This window comes from Anabrus simplex, chromosome 7 (assembly GCF_040414725.1).
Source record: "Anabrus simplex isolate iqAnaSimp1 chromosome 7, ASM4041472v1, whole genome shotgun sequence".
NCBI classification, from domain to species: domain Eukaryota; kingdom Metazoa; phylum Arthropoda; class Insecta; order Orthoptera; family Tettigoniidae; genus Anabrus; species Anabrus simplex.
Window position 1 is genome coordinate 290868168 of NC_090271.1, and position 17617 is coordinate 290885784.

Consider the following 17617-nt stretch of genomic DNA (forward strand, 5'->3'; position numbering starts at 1 on the left):
CTTATCTCCTTCCTCCGAGCAGTCATCCTCATAAAGTTTTTCAAATTACTTTGCCATCACCTTCTGAAGACCCTTTTCGTCATGTACTATGGATCCATCTTCCATCTCTAATGCCTTGATTTTTTCTTGATTTATTCTTTTCGATTTTATAACTCTGTGTAATAGTTTCTGATTTCCTTGACTATCTTGATCAATTTTGTTGGTAAACTCTCCCCAACATTTCTCCTTGTCTTCCTTGATACTCCTCTTTACTTGTAGTTTCAATCTTTTGTATTCCACATGTAACCTTTCTGTCTTATTCTCATCCCTCTGATATGTTTTTTTTTTGCTTTTCCTTATCCGTTTCTTTCTTTACCTTGTTCCTTTCTCTTTTTTTTTTTTTTGTCTCTCCACCACCGTGTCTCCTTTCCCTTAATCTTTTCTTTTGTTTTTCCGCATACCTCAATTGCTGCTTCCACAAATGTCTGTCTTAAATTGTCCCACTCTTCTTCTCCACTTCGTATTTCCCTGTTAGGCAACTTCCTTTTTATACAATCTGGGAATACTATTCTTTTATCCTCCTCCTCCAATTCCCAAATCCTGATCTTTGGTTTCTTCTTCAATTCAATTTTAGGCATTCTTACATATTTCAATTCCACAATTAATAACTATGATCACTCTCCATACTTTCACTGGGGATTATCTTCATATTCATGACGTATCTTTCCCATTCTCGGTCTGTTGTTATAAAATCGATTACTTTTCCATACTGTCCACCCCAACTATATCAGCTGATCTTATGGCTATTCCTCTTCATAAACCATGGCCCGGTTTCTTCTAACTATATGTTATATTTTACTTAACAAATGTTAACTAACAATTGTTATTAATTTAACACTTTGTTTAAAAAGTGACCTGTTTCACGAACACATTTCCAACATTTGTTACAAAACAATTGTTAAAGACAAATTAACACATTTCAGTGAGAATTCTGAATGCGTTTGGCAGTGAGCGTTTTTTGTTTCTTTACATAAAGCGCTCCTAGTGGTGTGTTGTAATAGTATTTTGACACAGAGGCACATGGTTGACATTACTATAGGTTATGGTTAGCAGAGACCAGTAAGACGTAAACATGTTATGTAAGAGGAACAAAAGCGTTATGATGAATGCAATTTTTTATTTCATTTAATTTTAATTTAAAATTATGTGAATGTGCTTAAAAAATGAAAGAATGGACTGTTGTATCACAACATTCGATATAGCCTATTCATATATTCTTATCACCGGGAAAATGTGATAATTGATGTGTTTTGAATGGTTTTCAGGCATTATTTTATTGCAGGGAAAATAATGTAATGCCTTGTTAATGCTGCAGTGGCAGCAGGAATTCTTTGCAGCATTCTACACACTTTTTCTTGCGCTTGTGAACATAATTACATGAAAAGTGTCTCAAGCATAATATCTAACAAGTAGAGGCCAGACCCTGCGGTCAACCGATTTCATCGAGCTTCAATGAACCTATGAGGAGACACTCAATGGTAACCCGTGTATAAGGGTTTAAGTCAACACGCTTTCGTTTTCGAAAAAAATGAGGTGAGATGTCATTCCACAGAATCCGCTTTGGACAAACTGGAGGTGGTAGAACACTAAAACGCGAACAAATTTTACTTAAACATGTCAGGTCCGCAACCTAATAACTTCTGAAAAAAATTATGAATCCCCGATTCCAATGCAGTGCATATATATTTAGGAGTTACATCACAGTGGAACGGAGTGGTGGCCAAGTGGTCACCGTACTTGTCTGCGAACCTCGTAGACGTGATTTCGAGTCTCGTCGCAGCTATGATTTTTGCACAAAATAAATTAATATGTGGTGTAGTGGTTAGTGTGATCAGCTGCCACCCCTGGAGGCCCGGGGTCGATTCCCGGCTCTGCCACGAAATTTGAAAAGCGGTACGAGGGCTGTAACGGGGTCCACTCAGCCTTGGGAGGTCAACTGATCAGAGGTGGGTTCGATTCCCACCTCAGCCATCCAGGAAGTGGTTTTCTCTGGTTTCCCACTTCTCCTCCTAATTTAAGGCCACGGCCGCTTTCTCCCTTCATCCTTGTCTATCCCTTCCAATCTTCCCATCTCCCAGCAAGGCCCCTGTTCAGCAGGTGAGGCCGCCTGGACGAGGTATTGGTCATCCTCCCCAGTTGTATCCCCGACCCAGAGTCTGAAGCTCCAGGACATTGCCCTTAAGGCGGTAGAGGTGGTATCCCTCGCTGAGTCCGAGGGAAAACCGACCCTGGAGCGTAAACAGATAAAGAAAAAGAAGACGATGAAATTAATATTTGAGGAAACGTCAAGATAAATATTGGAACAAAAATATTACGCAAATTGCAGTACAGTTTATATTCTACCTGAAATTAATATAGGCCTAAACGTTCTCACAGTTACTGCTGGATCTCTTTCTATATATATTAATTTGAGGTAGAAAATAAAGTTACACTGCAATTTGATTATTCAGTTTATTCGCATTTTACCTTCACATTCCCTGAAACAATTAATTTGTATTAAAAAAGTATGTCTATGGCGTGACTCGAACTCACATCGTCGCAGTTCGGAGACAAGTACGATGACCACTCGACTACTGTTCCACTCGTCGACGTCGCAACTTTTCAAGTATATACGTATTGCCTTAGAATCGGGGGATTCATAAATTTTTCAGAAATTATTAGGTTGCAGACGTGACAAGTTTGAGTAAAATGTGTTCACATTTTAGTGTTCTGTCACCTTCATGTGGTCTGAAGTGGATCCTGCCTCATGATATTTGTCCTCACTGTTGGAAACTCTAACTTATTTTGTATTTTCAATATCGTCTAGTACCTTGTTCATTATCTTCTTTTCCTGCCGCTTTTCCCACACCTGTGGGGTTGCGGGTGCGAACTGTGTCGCACGTGTTGATTTGGCCCTGTTTTACGACCGGATGCCCTTCCTGACGCCAACCCTCTATGGAGGGATGTAAGCACTATTGCGTGTTTCTGTAGTGGTTGGTAGTGTAGTATGTTGGCTGAATATGATGAGGAGAGTGTTGGGACGGACATATACACCCAGTCCCCGAGCCAGAAGAATTAATCAGAAGCGATTAAAATCCCCGACCCGGCCGGGAATCGAACCCGGGACCCTCTGAACCGAGGGCCCGTACGCTGACCATTCAGCCAACGAGTCGGACAGTATCTTGTTCATTATGACTTTGGTAATTAGAAATATATCTTCTGACAACTCTAAAAAGTAGTTATTTCTTAGTATGGGTCATCCTTTGCCTTCTTCAGTTTATAAATAGTCTTCATACAGCAGTAAAGCTTCAAACTTACGTCTTCTACATGCCTCCATTTTGAAATTTTAGCAGTTGTTAAGAGGTTTAACACAGGGCTGCTGCCAGGTTAATTTAACACAAGTATTAACAATTTGTTAGAGTTGACAATCATTGATGAGACAACCATTTTGTTAAATTATGTGTCAAGTCTCCTTAAGAGCAGAGTTAACACTTAACATTCATTGAAGAAACCGGGCCCATGTGTTCTTTATTATCAGGTTATTTCTGATACAAAAGTCCAACAGTTTCTCTCCATCTTCATTTCTGTGGCCATACCCATGTGGGCCCAGAACATTCTCATATCCTATTCTATTAGTTCCTACATGCGCATTCTGATCTCCCATTATCATGATCCCATCTCCAAAAGTATGCGTTTCCAATTCATTGAGGAACTCTTCTTTTACTTTCATGCTACATCCGTTCTGTGGAGCATACACCTGTACTATCTTCAGTAGTTCCTTGTTTACATGTATGTGCATTATTATTATTCTTTCATTTACGTACTCAACTTCAGCTATTGGTTCAACATTCTGATTCACCACAAATCCCACTCCATTTCTTTTCTCTTTACTGTTACCCATCTAGTACAAGGTGTATCCCGTTCTTGGTTTCTTCATTCCTTTCCCTTTCAGTTTTACTTCACTTAATCCCAGGATGTAGAGTTTTTGTCTCTCCATTAGGCCAATCAATTCATTTTCCTTCCCATTGATTATTAAAATATTTATTGTTCCAAATCGGGTTTTGTTCTTTGATCTAACACTTGCACGAATATCAGCAGTACCATCATACTGTGCAACTGTAGCCAGAGACTTGTCAATTCCAATTACATTTTTAAACTTCCATCCGAGGCTTGTATTATAGTTGAAAGCAAGTACAAATTTATTCATCTGCTGACCTTCTAAGCCTAATGCATCTGAGGATTTTCTTTCGGGGTTTACTCCCTTAGCCTTTGAAGATCCCTCTTCTCCACAAGGCAGTGGTTTCCTCTTCTAATTTTCCCCAGAGAGGATGGGTTGCCTCATCCACCATCTTCGTCATTCCGATTGTCTCCTCTGCCTAAGATGCTGTAACCCGTAACGTTGGGCATGGGTTCCACATTATACCCCGTGAGACTGGGTCTCTGCCTGAACTTCTCTCCTTCACACTGGTCTACTGATGTGGAGGATACCCACCCCTGCAACGTGGATTCGCCAGGCAAGAATTACACAAGTGAAGGATAGGGAAGATGAACCTATCTCCATTGAGCCAGGTTAATGGTTGTGTATGATGCCACAACCAATGGCGCAGAATTCCCTGTTTATCATCATGGATGTCCCAGTGAATCTCAGTTCGGGAGCATGGGATGTGGACTACTTGGACCATAGCTAAGTTTGACATTGCTTCCGCTTGTGCTTGTCCCTCACTTTTATCCTTCCTATCCAGCTTCCCTAGGTCAACTTTTGTTCTCTTCCCACTCCAGCCGTTTGTCTTTGAGAGACTTGGAGATTCTTGCATTGTCACATCTTTCATTGCTCTTTCCTTTCATACAAAGACCTCTTCATTTTTGAAGGGTTAAACGTCTTTCTTTTTTGACAAAATTTAAGAGTGGATTATTATCTTATTGTACTTCCTCTTAAAACAACTATCTCATTACCAAACTGAAAGTTCCAGGAGCTCTCAGCTTGAAGCCATGGAGTGGTGAACGTGAGTCATTTAGCTGTGTTTGGCATGGATTCCATTTGTGCCCCTTCCAACCTACTGTGGTCAGCTCTTGCTTTCTTCCGACCCCAATGATGTAAGCCTACAAGTCTTTCATTTTAAAGCCGTTCAGGTCCTTTAACTTTTTTCTTCATCCTTCAGAGGGTCTAACCTCTTCATAATTTTTCTATGGTTAGACTTAGGAGGGGGATAATTATCTTGTATTTACTCATAAAAGAATGTTCACCATATTTTTAGTTCTATTCCTGTCTGTCAGTGATCCTACTCCAGTTGTACCCTTTTTGTTATCGTATGGTAGAAGAAGAAAAAATTATCCTCCTTGAGCTATTTACAGTCCTGTCATTTCCTCTTCATTTCTGTTAATGATTGAGAATGTGGTTTGTTCTGTACCTTTTCTACAAGATTCTATTGCATTCTCGCCTCAACCTCTTGATGCCCACTTTCCTTATCCTTAGTTGTTAAGTTTGTCTTTAGCAGTTTGGCTTTCTCTCTTTAATTGCATTTACTGAAATAAGTTTCAGATAGCAGGTTACTAGCCTTCTTTCTGCTTACTAGCCAGGTAGGAGGATTGTTTCCTTGTGGCCTCCTTTTGCCATTTGGCTGCTTCTTTATGCAATCACTAATGGCAGTTACTTCTAGATATCGAGCGCTAGTTCATTGCTCCTGGATTCCTCCTACTTCCTACCTGGGTAGCAGAACTTTAGGCCACTCATAAGACGAAGAACAGAGACCTTTTGTAGCCACTCCATTGGAGTACAGACACTAAAACTAATGGGATTTCCGTAGAATTTCCTATACTGAAGGTCCATTAACCTCCCACAAGTGTTCATCCACACTAAGCCATTGACCCTTGTAGGGAGTCGGATTATTCCCCGCCGCCCAACACTCGGTGTTGAGTTGCTGGCTGTACAGTCTACTCCATACTGTAGCAGGATGAACCTGGCCACTTCATCTCGCATTTTTTACCTCAAGAAGACCTTCAGTCGGGTACCGCATAACCTCATCAGGTTAGCGCTTGAAAATATGGTGTGCCAGAATATCTTTTCAACTGGGTATGGACCCTTCACTATGCTGATGATATGTTGGCTGCAGAGAACAAGCTGGATCTACAACACCAAATTCAAGAATGGAGCGAGATTGGCAAAATACAGCTTGGACCTCAGCAAGAAGAAAATTGAGAACACATCAGACACACAAGAATTGGAACAATCAAAGTAGATGGTGACAACCTGCTGTGGGTGAAAAAGTTTAAATATCTTGGTTCCACCATAGCTGACGATGGTTGACTTATCAAAGAGATCAAGACGAGAAATGATGCAGCCTGACGAACAACATTCGGAGTCACTTGCGACTGCAGGAAGATAGATTACGTAAAGTTAAAAATCCACCCTATTGTCCTCTGACTTGGCATCATGGAGACATTGATGCTGAGGTGGACAACAGATGCGTTTCCAATGATTGGGAATGGTTTGGCATTACACCTATCCACAGGAAGATGCCCGATGGCCTTGTCCAATGATCTGGGCACGTTTTACAAGTAGGAGCCGACACAATTGCCAAGACGGTCTACAGCTTACAGGTTGTTGGCAGAAAACCAAAGGAAGGACCAAAGCAACATAGAGCTGACACACTTCATAAAGACCTCAAGAGCATGAATATCCATCCAGATGTGGCTTGAGGTAGAACTAAATGAAGACAAAGGATCTATGCAGCGGATCCCACAACCAAGGCAGGATAAACGCTGATGGAAAAGAAAGAATCATCACTGCAGTTACAGTATTTGGTATATAAGGCTATACACTAAAAAGCAAATATTGCTACCCTATTCTGTTTTTTAATGGCTCATCATTTTTACCAACTTAGACTACCTACATCTTGAAACCACGAAACATAACCATCAACAAACTAACCTCAAAATAAGTATCAGTAATGGAGGTTCCCTTGCCCAAGTAAATGATCAATCAAGATATGAATAATTAAGGGTCGGTTCTACCACCTATGGGTAAAGTAGCGTGTAACTTGCCCACCGCGTAAAAGGATATTTCTGTTAGACCCCTCCCAGGTAACGCCATCGGCAGCATAGATCATAGTTACCCAGCGTGTTTTGTATTGGCTACTTCGAGGGCCCAATAAGACTTTACCTGGCGGGCAAGTTGCCCTCCTAGAGCTTCTTTAAGCGGTCTGAACAAATGGAAATCGCAGATTGATAAGTCTGGGCTGTAAGGAGGATGATCAAGTGTAGTCCAGTGTATTTCCAGTAGCTTGGAGACAGAGTTGCAGTATGGAGCCGCGCATTGTCGTGAAGGAGGATGACCTGTCAAATCGGTTGGTCTCGTTTTTTGCGGCAATGTGTAACCCTTGCCTTGTTCAACAGCTCACAGTAGTAAGCAGCATTGATTGTACATTGCTCGTGCTGCGAAAAATCAGTCAGCAAAATGCCTCACCGATCGAAAAAAGTTGCTAGAACCTTGCCAGCTGACAGTCAAGTCTTGGCTTTCACTGGTGCTGCCTCCGCTTTCATCTTCCACTCCTTACTGGCTTGTTTGGATTCGGGATTGTAGTGGTGGACCAGTGTTTCGTCGCAGGTGATGTTCTGACTCAAAAATGCATCACCTTCTTCTGCAAACCTTGCTGTAAGCCTCTGACAGACCTCCAAACGTCTCAACTTCAGATTTTCGGTCAAAGGCGAGGGGACCCATCTGGAACACACTTTACGGAACTGTAGGTCATTTGTAATGATTGCTTGACAGCTCCCATAACTGATTCTGACTTGTTCTGCAAAATCTGATAATCTCGCCCTTCGATCGTCATCAATAATATCTTTAACCACACATATATTTTTGTCTGTAATGCTGGTCCGAGGGCGGTGATCGTGTTGCTGATTTTCCACGCGTTCTCGTCCTTCCTTGAACTTTTTATGCCAGGCAAACACACGCGTCCTTGACAGTGTTTGATCACCGAACTGTGCGGTCAATCTCTGGCAAATTTCCACCGCTGTAACTCCTTCACGAGCAAGAAATTTTATAGTTATTTGTTGCACATAGGAGGGGTGCACCTGTTGCTCTGGCATAGTGAGCGTTACTGACGAAACGGCGGGAAATACCTAACAGCATGCTCTCCCCGCTCCTAACGGTCCTGCCTTAGCATAGCAGAAGCGCGGGGCCAGTCCTACCAACTGTTGATGTTCAGGAATAAAAATCCCGTTTATATTTGATCAACCTTCGTATTACTTGTCGGATTGAAGTGAAACCCTGCTGTAATAATACACACAAGCAAATATATTACATGTACATATGCCATAAGTCAATAAGAATAGACAAAGGCTAAGTCTGCAAACCGTACCAAAGTCATGACAAGGCAAAGTTAGGTTAGGTTAGATTAGGTTAGGTTGATAGTGAAATTTCCTTCCATTTTAACTGAACTGATCTTGATAGATGAGGTAACATTGCTTTCCTTTTCGGAGGAGTTCTTGCAGATTTTTCTTGCTTCTTAAGCAGACCCTACACGGTTAATAAAACTGTCAGTACCGAAAAATATTGACAGTATTACTGATCGCGTGTGGACTGGAACGATGGAATGACGGCCAGTACTGAAGCAGATCCGGATTTCCTGATCTGCGAGCATCAGTACTGTAGAGTGGAGGGGATACTGACCGTGTGAATGCATTCGTCATTATTTCTGTCAGTATTAACGGAGCTACAATGGAAGACAAATGCGTTTCTCACCAAGGCCAAGTAGTGGTGCTTGTGGAACCGCCAAGTAGGCCTATTGAAAAGTTTATCGCTGCCAGAATAAACGTAACACAATACTCACATGTTTCCACAACTGCTGTACTGGTGGAAACTGCTGACATTATAGCGGAACACTTTAAATCTTAAAGTTTTTTACTAGTTGCAAGATTCCGCAATGTCACCGCTTATCTTTCTGCCACCGATAAACAGGTCCGCATGTTTGTATTTTGCCTTATTTTTTTACTGTTTGCTTTACGTCACACCGACACAGATAGGTGTTACGGCGACGATCGGATAGGAAAGGCCTAGGAGTAGGAAGGAAGCGGCCATGGCCTTAATTAAAATACAGCCCCAGCATTTGCCTGGTGTGAAAATGGGAAACCACGGAAAACCATCTTAAGGTCTGCCGACAGTGGAGTTCGAACCCACTAGCTCCCGGATGCAAGCTCACAGCTGCGCGACCCTAACCGCACGGCCAACTCGCCCTTTATTTTGCTTTATTAGAAAAGGCTCTCTCTACCACTCCTAGTAATTTTGCAAAAGTAGGCCTACCCTCACTCATTCGGAGATAGCTCTGATAATCGTCTGCTTCGATATATTATATTTTTCATATGAGAATACTCTTCTCTTTCCCTAAGCCAATCTTTAACCCATCGTTTACATATTTAACACTGCGTTTTGTGGAGAGTGCTAGTATGATAGCCTGCTACACATGCCCGTCTTTTACAATCCATTTTGATAGAATACCGCAATTGCATGTTATAAATCTCATTCCGTATTGACGGTTATTGACTTTTTATTTGTAAAGTGAGAATACCGCAATGGTAAGCAAGTGCACTAGTACTGACCAAAATATTGATAGTAATAATGATCGTGTAATGTCGCTACAATATTGATGCGTACTGTCAGTATTATTGGCTCAGTATTACTGACCAGTATTACTGACCGTGTAGGGTCTGCTTTATACATCCTAGTTGAATTCTGTACATATAAAATGGACGAAATAAGACCGTATTAATAAAATGCTTCATTTGTCATTTAACAGCAACTACATTATTAAATGCTACATTCGAACATGCCACATTTCTATTTACATATTATTACTCATACATATTCACAATCCTACAGAAAGAGAAAATATGTTTTACTTACTCCCACAAATGTAACACCAGTGATTTTCATGATACAGCAGTGGCAGTATTGTATAATCTTGCAAGTCATAAAATATCGTTACTACATAGTGCTAACCTCGGAGATTAATAGTGACTGTAAGACGACGTATTGGCAAGTGATTCCCGAAACTGTAATGTTGGAGACAATGAATCGAACCCAACAGTTAGAAAATAACTATAGATCACTCACTACCTTCAGTATTAACAGGGAAGAAAGAGTAAGGTTGTATCCTTAGTGTATAAGATTGCATGGCAGAGACTATACACTTCAGTATGTTACTTTTGAAGTAATCATTCAACGTTGTTTTCTTTTACAATATCCTTGCTATCCTTCCAACTGTCCAAATTGAAGTATTCACGATTCACAGTGAATGAAGGAAATAATGTACATGTCACAACTTTAAACAGCAAAATGTGGTGTACAGTTAGGTGGTGGTTCTTCCAACTTTTTGTGGATGTTTTACATACTTCTTGCTATTCATTTTGAAGTTTGGTTTAAGCAGTTGTAACACTGGATAATCGTCAAAGCATATTCCATTGCTACAACCTGCTTGGAATTTTCTTCGGTACACATTTCATTTACCTTGTCTTCATCTTTCTTTGTCTGGAAATTTTGCAAGTGGGTCATACTCTTCCAGGTAGTAGAGGTGTTGCATGACCTAAGGAATGAGAATTTTCAATTTTAGCTCTCTCTATGCTGCAGATATGGCTTTCAGAGTAAGTGCCTTTGATGTATTTCATGTTTGAAAGATAGAAGGAAGTCCCTTGGGTAAGTTTACTGTTATTACCTGGGAATAATGTTACAACTACAGGGTTGTAAATAATTTGTATTTTCATTTCATTGGTTTATTGAAGAGGGACGAAGTCTTTTGTTTGGGGACAAGTCTTTTCTCAAGTAATCATCCTTTGAATTATGTCAGCATGTTGAAAAACAGGCCAACTTGAACTATTTTAAAAATTATGAAATACAAATAACACTGGACCAAAAAGAAGCAGATGCTATTTTATCAGGTTTAAAAAAAATCTGTATAGAAAGAAGCAGTACATTATGGGACATGGAATTCTTATTCAAAACTTAATCTACTCAGACTCCTCTACATACCCTAGAAGTTAAAATTTAGAAATTCCAAACCATGCCTTATAATACTGAGAGTACTAAAATCAGAGGAACGAGCTCGATAGCTGCAGTCGCTTAAGTGCGGCCAGTATCCAGTATTCGGGAGATAGTAGGTTCGAACCCCACTATCGGCAGCCCTGAAAATGGTTTTCCGTGGTTTCCCATTTTCACACCAGGCAAATGCTGGGGCTGTACCTTAATTAAGGCCACGGCTGCTTCCTTCCCACTCCTAGCCCTTCCCTGTCCCATCGTCGCCATAAGTCCTATCTGTGTCCGTGCAACGTAAAGCAACTAACAAAACAAAATCAGAGGAGTTAACCCATTTCCCTACAAAGTAAATGAGAAATACAGTAGAGCAACCTTTTTTTATTTGATTCATTTGTGATCTGAGGGCCATTTCTTTAATGTGTAGGGTCTATAAAATAGAAAGTCCTTTTTGGATCTTCAATCCTTAAATTACATTACAAGTAATGAAATTCATTTTCAGGTTCCGTACTGACTGTAATGATCTGAAGAAATATCTATTTGTCTACCTATTCAATACCTTTATAAATTTAATAATGTACATGTTTCAGCTATTTTGAACTTCTGGTCTTAAATTATACCACAATTTTGGGTATTGTGCTAGTAAGCAAGATGTCTTATTTTTTGCAAGAAAGAAGGAATTTTCTGGTTTCTTATTGATTTATAACTGAGTCGAAACTGAAGAGAGATGGCTTTAGATATTACCAAAAAAAACTCTTATTGATTGTAGAGAAGACGATGGCTCAGATTCACCTGGTAACCCTTTGAACAGTTGTGGCTATTCTGTAAAGTAAGAGTTGAAAAATGAATACGAATTCTCTTCTGCTAGGATCATCGATCTTTAATAACATTAAATAAATTCAGTGAAATGCTGATAACTTGAATGTTGTTGGTTGCCATATTAAGAAATAATAAAATTTCAAGTGAAATAATCTTATATCAAAGGGTTAGGACTTTTAGTTTTAGATCGTACCCCCACCCAAACACACACACTTTTTTCCCATTCTGTTAGTAGTAATATAAATTCAAACAAATGATTGCTTTTGCCGTATGTATTTGCAAAGAATATTTTCCTTTATTACTCAAACTTTCCCCTTTCATTTATGCGTTCTAGGTTCAAATTTTTTAATGTGAAATTCATCTGGAAAAAGCAAAAGTGAGCATCACTTGCATTCCAGAAATTCTCATTAATAATTTGCCCTGGAGAGTAGTAGTGAATGGATACCACTATCTTATTATCCCTTAATATTAATTAGGACTTCTTCCCTAGCATACAGTGAAATATCTTAATTTTGCTTAAATCCAATAGTTTAGAGATCTTTGCACTCATTATCAAAGTACTACTAGAAAGCCCTTTGTTGCATGTAAGGGATCCTATCCAGCCGCAGATGGTGGAAGATATGTGAATCCTTTGTATAGAAAGTATCCTTCAATCCATAACTGATTTAAGTTTAATCTTTTCAGAGCTCAACAATTCAATTCCCCTTAGGAAATGCGAACGACAGGAAGCATGACAAACAAATGGCAAATAAGTTAATATGGGAAGGACAGCTGATTCAGAAAGTGATGAAACCAACCAGAGGAAAAAATATCCTGGATGTGGTGCTGATAAAACCAGATGAGCTCTATAGAGAAACTGAAGTAATAGATGGTATTTATTAGTGATCATGAAGCTGTTTTTGTCGTAGTTAAGATTAAATGTGATAGAAAGGAAGGTCTTAAAAGTAGGACTATTAGGCAGTACCATATGGCTGATAAAGCAGGCATGAGGCAGTTTCTAAAAAGTAACTATGATCGGTGGAAAACGGTAAATAAAAATGTAAACAGACTCTGGGATGGGTTTAAAGAAATTGTTGAGGAATGCGAAAACAGGTTTGTACCTTTAAGGGTGGTAAAGAATGGTAAAGGCCCACCTTATTATAATAGAGAAATAAAGAGACTAAGAAGGAGGTGAAGACTGGAAAGAAATAGTTAGAAATGGCTGTGGAAGTAAAGAGAAATTGAAGGTACTAGAAAATTGAATCTAGCAAAGAAGGCAGCTAAGGACAACATGATGACAAGCATAATTGGCAGTCATACAAATTTTAGTGAAAAATGGAAGGGTATGTATTGGTATTTTAAGGCAGAAACAGGTTCCAAGAAGGACAATCCAGGAATAATTAATGAACAAGGGGAGTGTGCATGTGAGGATCTTCAAAACGCAGAAGTATTCAGTCAGCAGTATGTAAAGATTGTTGGTTACAAGGATAATGTCCAGATAGAGGAGGAGACTAAGGCTAAAGAAGTATTAAAATTTACATATGATAACAGTGACATTTACAATAAGATACAAAAGTTGAAAACTAGAAAAGCAGCTGGAATTGATAAGATTTTTGGGGATATACTAAAGACAATGGGTTGGGATATAGTACCATATCTGAAGTACTTATTTGATTATTGTTTAGTCGGAGGAGCTATACCAGATGAATGGAGAGTTGCTATAGTAGCCCCTGTGTATAAAGGAAAGGGTGAAAATTACAGGCCAGTAAGTTTGACATGCATTGTATGTAAGCTTTGGGAAGGCATTTTTTCTGATTATATTAGACATGTTTGTGAAATTAATAACTGGTTCGATAGAAGGCAGTTCGGTTTTAGGAAAGGTTATTCCACTGAAGCTCAACTTGTAGGATTCCAGCAAGATATAGTGGATATCTTGGATTCAGGAGGTCAAATGGACTGTATCGCGATTGACCTGTCTAAAGCATTTGATATGGTTGATCATGGGAGACTACTGGCAAAAATGAGCGCAATTGGACTGGACAAAAGAGTGACTGAACGGGTTGCTATATTTCTAGAAAATAGATCTCAGAGAATTACAGTAGGTGAAGCTTTATCTGACCCTGTAATAATTAAGAGGGGATTTCCGCAAGACAGTATTATCGGACATTTATGTTTTCGTATATATATAAATGATATGAGTGAAGGAGTGGAATCAGAGGTAAGGCTTTTTGTGGATGATGTTATTCTGTATAGAGTAATAAATAAGTTACAAGATTGTGAGCAACTGCAACGTGACCTCGGAAATGTTGTGAGATGGACAGCAGGCAATGGTATGTTGATAAACGGGGTTAAAAGTCAGGTTGTGAGTTTTACAAGTAGGAAAAGTCCTCTCAGTTTTAATTACTGCGTTGATGGGGTGAAAGTTCCTTTTGGGGATCATTGTAAGTATCTAAGTGTTAATATAAGGAAAGATCTTCATTGGGGTAATCACATAAATGGGATTGTAAATGAAGGGTACAGATCTCTGCACATGGTTATGAGGGTGTTTAGGGGTTGTAGTAAGGATGTAAAGGAGAGGGCATATAAGTCTCTGGTAAGACCTCAACTAGAGTATGGTTCCAGTGTATGGGACCCTCACCAGGATTACCTGATTAAAAAACTGGAAAAAATCCAAAGAAAAGCAGCTCGATTTGTTCTGGGTGATTTCCGACAAAAGAGTAGCGTTACAAAAATGTTGCAAAGTTTGGGCTGGGAAGAATTGAGAGAAAGAAGGAGAGCTGCTCGACTAAGTAGTATGTATGGAAAATGATTTGTTTTCAAGTGGTATGTTCTGAGCTGTCAGCGGAAGGATGGCGTGAAATGACATTAGTAGACGAATAAGTTTGAGTGGCGTTTAATAAAAATAGGAAAGATCACAATATGAAGATAAAGTTGGAATTCAAGAGGACAAACTGGGGCAAATATTCATTTATAGGAAGGGGAGTTAGGGATTTGAATAACTTACCAAGGGAGATGATCAATAAATTTCCAATTTCTTTGAAATCATTTAGGTAAAGGCTAGGAAAACAACAGATAAGGCATCTGCCACCGGGGCAACTGCCCTAAATGCAGATCAGTATTGATTGATTGAGAGATGGCGTGGAATTACATCATGTAATTTTGAAGACTGTATTCCCAGGTAATAGACTTGTATTATTGACCTTGATAAAAATCACATCACTAGAGGTAGCGAGCATCTATTAACTGGAGGGCCCAGGTTCAATTTCCCAGCTAGGGCTTGCAAAAATGCAAGTATTTTTAGAGATTGTCATCTATAATGTTTACTCACAACCTTGATTTCTTAATTTTCATAATTGGAAAATAATCTCTTGCACGGATGTATGTGGAACCAAACTTCGCTGGCTAGCGAGAGTTTGATGTTGGTGACGATGATCGTTGTTTTATGAGGAAATGCAACTGAGCAACCATCTTCTCTTCACTCTAACCATAGGGATAAATCCCTCTTGGTGGCCATGATTAAGGCATCAAGACTTTATGATCTGATACGTGGTTAGCTGGTTTAATGTTGGCCAGCATGGTAGGAGGAGCGGTGGTATATAATTTCTAATCACTAGATTGCATGCTAAAAGCCTAGGTTCAGTTCCAAACCTGTCTTTATTGAGTGAGGACGTATGACTGTTGATGGTGATTTGTCTGTCGAACGGGACGTTAAGCCATTGCTTTTGCCATATGTATCTGCAAAGAATAAGTTCCTTTATGACTCAGACATTTCCCTTTCATTTATGTGTTCTAGGTTCAAATTTTTTAATGTGAAATTCATCTGGAAAAAGCAAAAGTGAGCATCTCTTGCATTCCAGAAATTCTCATTATTGAATTGCCCTGGAGAATAGTAGCGAATGGATACCACTATCTTATAATCCTTTAATATTAATTAGGACTTCTTCCCTAGCATTCAGTAAACTTAATTTTGCTTAAATCCAATAGTTCAGAGATCTTTGCTCTCATTATCAAAGTACTACTAGAAAGCCCTTTGTTGCATGTAAGGGATCCTATCCAGCCGCAGATGGTTTCACCCTCTCCCTACATCATCACCACCACCACCAACCTAAAAACACGGGTCGCTCATGGGTTTCAAATAGAAAGGCCTGCACCTCTGGAAAGGTAAGGCCCACGGAGGGTGTGAAAATATAAGGTACCTTAGGTCTCTGAACCTAATACCGTTGGGGTTTGGAAAAGAATAAGAGTTGACCAAGGGAGGTCACATAGAAAAGATGAAAGTGTGGCACCTAGAAACAATGCCAGGACTCATCTAAGCGCCCCATGGCTGCCAACCCACATTCGCCAGATGGGGTTCGCCTTTTAGTCACTTCATCAGGAAGGGGATACCGTGGATGTATTTTATTACCACCCCTACCCACAGTGGCTAGAGTGAGTGTACGACCATGTAGTAAATGCTTAGAATTGTTATCTTTTTGTATACAGAAAAGCCGCTCATCGCAGTAATTTTTAAATTATGGCAGCATCAACTCTCGACATGCACTGTAAACACAACATTTTGGTCACTGCTGGCCTGTTCTGGCCACAACATCTTTTATGATATTGCTGCCAGAGGTGACGTGCTGTGTTTGCATTGTTTCCATGTGTATTGTGTGCACACATGAAAGTCGGCAGCCTTTGACCGCTCCTCTCTAAATTGATGCTTGCCTGATTTATTTAAATGAACTATTTGGTAGTATTGCCTTGTCTTCAGTCCAGATTTTGCTTCTTCCCTTTTGATAAGGAACTACTTATAATTGCATGTCTTAACAGGGTCTTTCTGGCATGTTCACTCTGTAATGCTTGGATTCAGTCAAGCACACATTAGGGTATCTACTGCAGAAGTAGACTTAAGTATTTACAATTTTCTACTACCATATGGGAGCAAATGTGTGTGGAATTTTTGAAATGAAAAGTGATGTCTCTGTAGTTCTAATTCCATGTAAAATTGGAGATTCTGTGGCTATTATCATAGTACCACTAGTGTGGTAAAACTACAAGCTTTCTTGAGATAATTCTTGTTAACTATTAAGGATACTATCATAGGTTATGCTGGTTACTTACACACCCTTTATAGGTTAAAGAATGATGTTCTCAGTTCCTTTTTAGTGCTCATCATTTTATTGTATTCATTTCACTGTGCTTACTGTATTTCTGTTTATTGAAAGAAAATTTATGCTCTTACATAACTGCATATTCTACTGTACTTGTCTTTAAAATTAAACTATTATAATAAATCGATCGTCTGGTTCAAAAGTGTGACATATCAAAAATTGTCAATTTTGAGTTATTTCTATCATTCTCCTCCATTTTTCAAGCTCTCTTTGCTTGAGTACTGCAGTAAGTCGTATCGCTAATCAAAACCAAACTAAACCAAAAAATTACCATAGAAATATCTAAAATTGTAGTGTTGAACTTTTCACAACTACACCTTTTTGAAATATAATAGTTTTAAACAGGAACAGTGTGTTGTTATTTTTCTACAGTGGCTTAGAAGGATAAAAGAATAAGAAGCTACCAAGAACGTCTGATTTTATAGAGACATACGTAAACTTTCAATCTCATATAATTCAGAACTAGCTTTTTTGAACAAGACGATCGAAATATTCTTTGGTACAAATCCTGTACCACCGCAAAGCAGTTGGTTTAGATCTTTCATTTAGTATGCAGCAGGTTCCTGGTATAGTGTTATGTAACATTGGCTCGTTCAAATCACAAGCAAAGTCAGTAGTTTAGTTGCAT

The 17617-nt window shown here is 39.3% G+C and overlaps 1 protein-coding gene across 1 annotated transcript in view; it reads left to right on the forward strand.

The window, feature by feature from the left end:
- The window catches only part of LOC136877578 (uncharacterized), a 123301-nt gene that overhangs the window by 92113 nt on the left and 13571 nt on the right, over nucleotides 1–17617 (forward strand). The window lies entirely within an intron of this gene.